This window comes from Eschscholzia californica, unplaced genomic scaffold (genome assembly GCF_041429995.1).
Source record: "Eschscholzia californica isolate CP2 unplaced genomic scaffold, dmEscCali1.0.p SCAF_2, whole genome shotgun sequence".
In the NCBI taxonomy this organism is placed as follows: domain Eukaryota; kingdom Viridiplantae; phylum Streptophyta; class Magnoliopsida; order Ranunculales; family Papaveraceae; genus Eschscholzia; species Eschscholzia californica.
In genome coordinates, this window is record NW_028238309.1 from 20,294,454 (window position 1) to 20,304,283 (window position 9,830).

At 35.9% G+C, this 9,830-nt stretch overlaps 2 pseudogenes; both read right to left on the minus strand.

The window, feature by feature from the left end:
- Positions 1–1,844, minus strand: LOC147556785 (uncharacterized; annotated as a pseudogene).
- Positions 1,845–4,607: 2,763 nt separating this feature from the next.
- Positions 4,608–5,665, minus strand: LOC147556786 (glutaredoxin-C6 pseudogene; annotated as a pseudogene).
- Positions 5,666–9,830: the final 4,165 nt, after the last annotated feature.

The following is a 9,830-nucleotide window of genomic DNA, read 5'->3' on the forward strand; positions in this document are numbered from 1 at the left end:
CTATTCAAGTTGTACCCTTCGGTTCTACAAGCGATTAAAATCGTCTATTATCGACTCCTCATCAATGTCTTCACCAAGTTTCTTTCAATGTGGACAATCATACAGTCTCTGAGAAATTCATTTTCCATTTTGTTGCGGATTGATTTTTTTATTATACTCATTGCAGAAAATGTTCTTTCTGTGGTTGCCGTAGAAACAGGAAGTGACAATACAAGGCGTATCAATCTATCAATCAAGTAATAAACTTCAGCCTTTCTTGTTTCCACCAATCGCCTACATAATTCAGAAATGGTTGATATACTCTGAAAATCTGCATGATTAGGAATATCAAGCTTATAATGTTGTAACTGACTTTTCAACATATATAGTTCATGCTTGGTGAAATCCTGTGGGTAAAACTTTTCAGCAAGAGTATAGATATCATCAATATTTAGTAATCGAAAATCAACACTAGGATCCAAAGCTGAACTAAGACAGAGGAGCTCCATTGTTTGCTCAGGAAATCTGTTAGTTAACTCCATAAATTGCTTATCTATTGCATCATTGAAAATGTTAACACGGTAGCGGTGCTCTACTGTAATATCATCATGTTGCTGCCAAGATCGACTTGTACCCACCATATAACGAGCAGTAAAATCGGGTATCTCAATGTTATGATCCTTGCAAAATAATTCTACTTTCTTCATAAAAGTATCCCAACCATCTTGTCTCAATTCTTGGAGGAGATTTTTTGTAGTTCTTACAAGATTCATAGCATTGATGATATCCTGAGATTTTTGTTGGAGGACCTGACAAAGTATTTCAGTGATTGCCATAATGCTACTTACCAAATGCAGAACAAAGACAAACTTAAACGATCTCATTTTACTATACACACATTTAGCTTCTCCACGCATACTACCGCTTCCATTAGTCTTGATGTTTTCCATGACTATACAAGTTGTATCAAACATATCTATCAAACTATTAACAGACCGACAATGGGAACTCCAACGAGTGGCTCCAGCTCGTTGTAAGGTACCAATTTGATTAACCCCTCTACCAGTCTCAAGCTCACCTAGGTCTAACTTCTTAGCTATATCAGCTACTTGAGCAGATTGCAATTTACCATGACGTTTCGGAGAAGCACGAACAAGATTGACAATTGAGTTCAACATAGAATAAAATTTCCAAATAGCTCCAACTTCTTTGGAAACTGCAACTAATGCTAGTTGTAGTCTATGTGCAAAGCAATGCACATAGTATGCAGACGAACAATCTTTTAAAAACAATGCTTGTAATCCATTCCAAGCACCTTGCATATTGCTAGCTCCGTCGTAACCTTGACCACGCATATTCTCTACTTGAAGGTTGTAACGAAATAAAATATCAAAGATCTCTTTCTTTAAAGTCATTGCAGTGGTATCCTCAACACCCTGAACATAAAAGAAACGTTCTCGAATATATCCTGCAACATCAACAAATCTCAAGACAATAGCCATTTGTTCTCTATTAGATTCATCTTGTGCTTCATCAACAAGGATGCAATATTTTGCATGACCAATTTCCTCACGAATCTTATCCCTTACTTTGCTGGCAAGAATATGAAGAACCTCTTTTTGAATATCAGGGGATGTATACTTTGCATTTCCTGGAGCATTCTCTAAGACAAGTTCTGCAATATCTTTGTTAATTAATGCAGAATACTTGACTAGTTGAATAAAATTATCACAATTCAATGATTGTGTGGATTCATCATGCCCTCTAAACGCACATGCTTGATTTCCAAACCATCGAACGCAACTTATTGTTGTCTTGAGCCTCAACCTGTTCTTTTGCACTTCATCTTTAGATTGTGCATTCATAACTGTGTCTATGTGTCGAGAAGGTCTCATTAAATCTTCACAAGATTTTACAGCACACATATGTTGAGAATTGTGATCTCCAACATGAGTTAAAAATGAACATTTTTGCCTATGGACTCTCTTCCAACTTTTAAATCCTTCAATAGTGAATGTAGGGCACTTAGGTGGATCTGTTTAAAAAAGGAAGCAATGAAAACAAAACACTGCATTCTTTGAAGGTGAGTACTCTAACCAAGGATATTGTTTGAACCACGAAGATTGAAAAAGACGAAATTGTTTCCCACACATGGTACGAGGATATTCTTTAAGGATGGGTTGATAAGGCCCTGCTTTGATATATGTTCGTCAAATCTCACTACGTTGATCAACTGGAAGTTTCCAAATTTGAGTTCGCAATCCTGGGTCACGTTGAAAATTAGTGGAATTCACTTTTTTGGGTTGAACAACTCTTTCATCTTCAATTACTTCTTTCTCAACCCTTTGAGATCTAGAATGTTGTTCTTCTTCGACTTCAAGTGCATATATATTAATATTAGGCGATGAAGATACATCTCTATGCGACTTGCCATCGTCTATTGGTTTGTAAAACGACAAAAGAGTTTTTCTTTTTTTATGGGTTTGAAGATGGTTTGACATTCGAGCCTAAAAAAACCATCAACAAAGAGTATAAGTCATACGCCAGAACTAAAAAAATCTATAACTATGAGACTATAAGTGTCTATAACAGGAAGTTACATAAATCAACTAGTTTCAATTTTGAACCAATTTCAGTCAAGACTCAAGAGTATAAGACTATAACAGTAACTTAGACTATCAACAATGAACAATCAACAAGACAACAATGACCTATAAGTGGCAACAAACAATTCCAAGATTATGAGTCAAGAAATCATTGTTCATACAATTTTCAAACAATTTCAAATCTTAGTTTTTATACTCCTGAATTAGGAATTTTGGGGTTCACACTTTCACACACACCTATTTTGATTCTATGAAATTACAAGTGAGAATTAAAAAAGTTTATATTTTATAATCATCAATCAACTAGTTTCACTATCCCATTATTCAAATTTCAAACTAGGTCTTGAAAAGATAAGAAAAAGATATTAACTTACTTGTTGGTTGCTGGTATGAGAATTCGAAGAATAAGACCCACAATCAGACTTGATTTTTCATCTCACTAGAAATCTAGAACACCCAAAACCAAGAGCTTGCAAATTGGAGATGATTAAGTGAAAAAAAGCTAAGATATTAGGTTTTTCCTCTCCCCTTTGAAACCCACGAAGAAACAAAGAGGCAGAAACTCTTTTCTTCACCCCCTCCCAAGTGATTAAGTGGGCTGGGTTGTATTGGTAGGGGTCCTAACTACTAATAACCTATTGTAAAGTGTTAGGGGTAACACCCGGGCTGCAGCCCGGGATAGCCCACTAACACCTCCACCTCTGGTTGAACACTAGCTACCAGAATCACATGCATGAACTAAAGATGAACTAGAAACTGAAAGAAGAATATATGGATTCGCTTTCCTCGAACCATATTCGATGCCTTTTCCCAAAGATAAGAGCTTCAATTGTAGCTCTTCTACTTGAGACACCCGAGCAAGTGGACCTGATCTCCCTTCCTCAATGTGTGCTACAACTTTAATGGAAGATTGAGAAGAACTCTTCTTCTTGACTAGATAGATAGAATGGGAGTTTTTTCTCTAAAATCTCTCTCCACTTAATGTTGTAGAGATTGATTTTCTCAAGAGAAATTTCCACACATTTTCTGTTCTATAATGGTCCTTATATAGAAAAACCCTAATTAGAATCATATTCAGATAGGATTTAATCCGGACCACAGAAAATATAAGTCAGAATTCTTTCAGACTGGGAACCCTAGATGGAGGGATTCCCATCTAGGGTTTCCCTTACATATGGCCGGCCACACCAGCCCCCTTAATGGGCTTAGTCTGCCCGGCCCATGTATATGGTCGGCCATCATATGGCCGACTCATGTCCCTGGTCGGCCATCTCATGGCCGACCCCTTTTAAGCCTTTCCGGACTTTCTTTTCGAGCCCGGTTCTTTCTATCTTCTTGGGTCTATCAAACTGGATCATATCCATCTAGTGGCAGACTCCCACTAGTCAACTCTCTCCGATGAAGCCACCACTCTTTGGTGTAACCCGTTATAGGATCTAGTCTATGTTAGCTGTGAATCACCGAAGTGACCCAACGATCGTAGGCGATTTCTAGCAAAGCATTACGATCCTTCATTCGGTCGGACTAGATGATATTTCGAATTAGGTCATCGTTATCCTAACTGACAAACTGAGCGCATTGTTACCTTGGTCGAAGGACACTCCTTCTGAAGGACATCTCATTCAACCAAAATGATATATCCTCCACATAGCTCTCATCAATCCACCTTCAATCCTACCCATTGTATGAGTTTATTATTCTTAATTCCTCTAAATAATAATGTTTAACTTTAAATTTATAGAAATAGCTATAAACAACAATTTGGTAGAGGGAAAACATAGCTCCCTTTACCAACGACTTTTACTATTACGTCAACTCTTGCTAATATGTACTTATTTGTAATTTTTCTTATAAAAGCAATGGAAACCAATTATTGTCCACAATAGGTGATTCTTCTAAGATTCGAATTTTAAACCACTAATCGTGGGCTTACGTCAATTACTTTTTCTAATAGCAAAATATCATTTGTATTAAATTCATATTTTTCTCTATTGGAAGTAATAGAAAAAATATATACAAATATGATACAAAAGTAGGTAGAATATATACAAATATTTTTCATTTATGTCTTCTTGGTACAAAAACAAAAACCCATATCTTGAACCATTTCTTACATCAAGCTAAGAGAAAAAGAAATAAAAAAAGCAAACCAAGAGGAAACAACTAAGTACACCTAATGAAAATGGTGGCTTCCATAGACTGAGACATTCAAACTCACCCCAAACAGATTTTCTAGATAACCAGGCTACTGGACGTGCGACTGAGTAAAACATAGAGTCGTTCCAGTTGAAACTCATACTTCTGAAAGAAAAATGAGAGTATGCGCCAACATTCCAACTGAATCCTGGCCTGGATATGTGTCGGGTCTAGATCTAGAGAGGGAAAGTGTTTTATTTTCTCTCTCGAGATCATAACCGAACACGTACCCCAGCTGAATCTGTCCGGTGAATAGTATCTAAGCTGCTTCTGAAAATAACCAATTTCATGACACAAGCTAAAAGTCCCTAAATTTCATGATACTAATTAGAAGTCCTTAAATTTCAAGAAACTAACTAGAAGTCCCTAGGTTTCATGAAATTAATAAAGAAGTCCATCAGATCAAGAAATTATAAATAGCACCAACTTCAATTAGCTTAGGAACAAGATTACTACTAAGATGAAGAGCCATCAAACTCTCTAATCCACCTATGCTACTCCCACCAATAAAAACAGAAGGTGCACCTAAAACACTATTGTGCGCCGGGAGTGCACTCATCTCACCATCGTCCAATTCAATAACAGTTGGTCTACAACCTAAGTTAAACAACAACCTCTTCATGACGTGGCACATACAACACGATGATCTACTAAAGATTATGACTGGATTCTCTTCTATCAACCGTTGGATCCTTCTCTGTAGCGTCTCTTCTACATCTATCGTTAAAGCTGAAGTTGACGGCGTTAATTCTAGACTTAATCCTCCTCCGTCTTTTAACGAATGGTAACCTGTTACTCCATGGATCATGGCTGACAATAATTTAGAGAGAGATAGAAAGAAAGAAATTGAGATGGGATTTTAGAGAGAGAGAGAGAGAGAGAGAGAGAGAAGGCAATGAGTGACTTGTGTTTGTCAACTATGTGAATTGGTTTTGGGAAGTTGGGGTTCTTTATAATAAGAAACACAAGGGGAGTTTAACTAAAGTACATATATTGATACCATATTAAATTAAAACCCACTGGATACCCCAATAATTGACTTCTTGGTTGCTCCAGGCCTCCAGCGGTTAAAGTTGGGAGGGTGTTTGATTTTTTAGCACTTACAAGTGCTACCACTAAGTGATAATCACTTAGTAAGTGATATCAAACATAAGTGCTATGGCGTTTGTTTTCTATCGGTTCTAAGTGCTTGATTTTAATTTTTATATTAATTCTAAATGTTATAAAAATGAAAAATTGTCTGTTTTGACCTTAGTGTATTTACACATTAACATTTTATACTAATTCATAATAAGTTCGTTAGTCTAGGTAAAAGAAATTTATGGTTTACGAATGTTATGTCAAAAATATTAATCGTAAATCATGAATAATTATGAAGGTGAAAGAAATTAGTTGTATCATGGAGTTTGGGTGTTCCATGATTAGTGAAGGAAGAGATGTTAAAAAAATTTAGGAGGAAAACTTAGGTGAATGATGAGTGGAGATAGAGAAGAGTCATAGCGAAAGTCATAAAAAGATTTTTTATTTATCAATTGTTTAAGATTTTTTTCTTAGTTAAAATTATATTGGTAATTACAATATTAGGAGAATGATAGAAATGTCTTTTCTAGCATTTACAAAGTAAGTGCGGAATAATAAGCTCCAACTTGGAGCTTACTATTTTGCACTTACTTTGCCACCACTTAGAAGTGATTTTCACTTATTAAGTGAAAAAACAAACGACCTAAAATTGCCGACCCGCACTTAATAAGTGAAAATCACTTAATAAGTGCAAAAATCAAACACCCTCTTATTCTCTAATTGGCTCTCGAAATTGTAACCGTAACCCCCTAAAATTGCATACGGAGATAATCTCCTTTTGTGTTTTTTTATGCATTGATTCAAAAATTAAATTTAAATTTTTTTATTTCTACTTTTTTGTTTTTTTTTCCTTTCTTTATTTCTTCATTAGTCTATTATCGGTTTACCTTTCTAACTTTTCCTTTCTTTTTTTTTTGGAATTTGGCTTCGATGTACGATAGTAATTACAATAGCGTTGATACATCAAAGATGTGATAAAATCAGTAAAGCCCAACTAAATTATGGCATAAAGCCCAAACTGAACTATGGCCTAAAGCCGAACTAATTATGGTCTAAAGTCTATCTACATTATTTATATCCTAATAGTCCCAAATTCAATAATCCAGAGATTCCACCCCCTCTGGGGTACCTCCAGGAACCTTTGGAGTATATGTATAACACTTTAACCGCTTGGGCAACCAAGTGTTGACCTTTTTAACTTTTCATATGTTATCTTTATCTCTTTCTCTCTCTACAGAAGAACGTCCATTAATGGATGTCTTCAAAAAAAAAAATTAGGTAAAATTAAAATAAAATATCGGTCTTCTTCTCTTGATCTTTAAAAGAAATACCAAGTTTCCTCGCATTGTTTTTGGTCTTTTGCTGGTTGGGCAAACCCTAATAATGCCCAACATTAGTTTGACTCTTGGGTGATTAATTTTGTTGTTTTCAATGTAGTACACATGGTTGGACTTTGGAGGAACCGTGGGTCTGTAGGTTACCCTAATTGAAGGACTGGAATGGGTAGATTCGATCATACTGGTACCATATACTGATACCATGTTCCATTACAACCCACTCGAGACCCCAAATGATTAACTTCTTGGTTGTTCCAACTGTTAGAGTTGCGAAGGGATCTTATTACACTCAGAAGACTATGAGTCAAGCTATGACCAATAGTAAACACAATACAACCAGCGGCGGAGCCAGGAACTTTAGTATGGGCGGGCTGAACTCATAATAAATTCACAAAAAATTTCAATTTTTATACACCCCTATTAAATTTAATATCTATAAATATTCATGCATCTAAATTCTTTTTTGTAAAAACGAATTATATAAATGATCATAATCATAGTGCTAGTTTACATTTATATTTGAAAAAAATTAGAATTTTGGCTAAACTACAGAATCATTGTATCATTGGATCCATATTTATCTTTTATACAAAATAGACATTATTGGGTTGAATACTAATAGGAATCTTTGAACGAAAAGAAATCTTCCTTAAAATATTTTAGTATGGGGGGAGAAATATACACAACAACTAAACGTTAAGTAGGTTAAGTAGTGGAGAATTTTATTTATGTTATAGTTGTTGATGTTAATAGTGGTGGATGTTACAAAAGAACTAGTTTAAAAAAACCAAATATTGCTAGTAAGGGGACTCAAACACACGACCTCATTGGTATAAACCTCTTGTCTTACCGACTGGGTTGTTGAAGTCTTTGGTAAAAAAAACTCAACGCAAAGTATAAGTCAGGTGGGAAGACTCGGGTTGCATAGTAAAAAAATCAACGCAAGATAGAAGTTACAGGTTGGAAGACCGGGACTGCAGCCCGGTTGAGCCCACTTGTAGCCCCTGAATACAACCTAAATTCTCACAAACTTAGAGTGCCATATAAGAGTTTTGGAGTTTTCCCTTAAAAAATTAATTATAACGCAAAACTCAAATTAGATCACTAAGATGTTGTGACGGTAGTTAAATACAGATTTTAAGAAAATACGTATTTCTATGGTGTCATCTTGAGATATTTCTAATTGTTTAACTCATTATTTTTAATATTTAGACTAATAGAAATCAAACTTTCATATATTTTCAGAACAAATAATATTCTTCTTGGCGAAGCCACCACAAGCCTACCCAAATGGTCTCGGTACTTACTAAGCTTTGAGCATAAACCTATAGCCGCGGACACTCGCGAGCGATGTGGGATTATAGGTGTATGCTCAAGCTTAGTAAGTATCGAGGCCTTGCGGGGGGTTCGTAGAGCATTCGCCAAGAACAAGACTATGTACCTGTGTGAAGTGGTTAAAGCGGAGACAATATGGGCAACTGCTAAGGTTTGAGACGTTACAAGTGATATCAGAGTCGAAGACGGCTCTTCGTTGAGGTGGGGGGGGGGGGGGGATTGTGATAGACCCACATCGCTCACGGTAGTGTCTGAAACCTGGGCTTTAGGTGTATGCTCAAGCTTAGTCAGTATCGAGGCCTTTCGAGGGGGCTCGTAGAGTCTTCGCCAAGAACAAAACTCCGCGTGTGAGGTGCTTAAAGCGAGGTCAATATCGGCAACTGTTAAGACTTGGGCGCCATGGAGTGTCCATTTGAGATATATAATTGTTCAACTCATGCTTTTTAATATTTAAACCGACAGAAGTCAAGTCTTCATATATTTTCAAAATAACTAATTATTTGTTTGCAAAATAACCGTATCCCATAAATAAATAAAACTACTTTAGAGATTTTCATCAGATAGACATAAAAATTGATCTCTATTTTGCGAATTAAGAATGAGAATCTCAATTGAGACATGACACATTAGACTAATAAATATATTTTTTAGTTTTACATTCGAGATATTCTAGTGATGGCAATAACTAGCCGCGATTGATGTTCTAATCTATCATGTACAATTTCGTTACATAACAAAAGATGTGACACATCCCATCCATAGGTCCAGACTTGGCTGGAAATGATCTACTCTGGCTGGTGCATATTTTGTTTATTTTTTTGTGGCAGGAGATCTTAGTTAGAACATACATTTTTTGGGTTAAGAGTCTATTACTGACATCCTATTGAGTAATTGAACCATTAATGTCACTTAATGAGCTTAAGGTCATTTTAGACAACTTCAAGTAGTTTAGGAACAAACAATTTCAAATAATGTGGTCAAATTGGGCGGAAGTGCAAAATATTTATAGAAAAGCCATTGTTATGTTTGTGGTCATCCAACTCAAAATCAATTGGCAACCAGTGGAGATAATCTATGCATTATGTTCTTGATTGCTAGTTACCTCTTCTCCCATGTGAGACTATTTTCACGCACCCTCTCAGTGTGTTGTGGTTAGCCTAACACGTGTTTTTTTTTTCGGGTAACGTAGACCACGTGTGGCTTTTAAGCCTATCACGTGTGGCTTTTAAGCCTATCATGTGTGGCTTTTAGCTCTGATACCATGTTATGTTTGTGGTCATCCAACACAAAACCAATT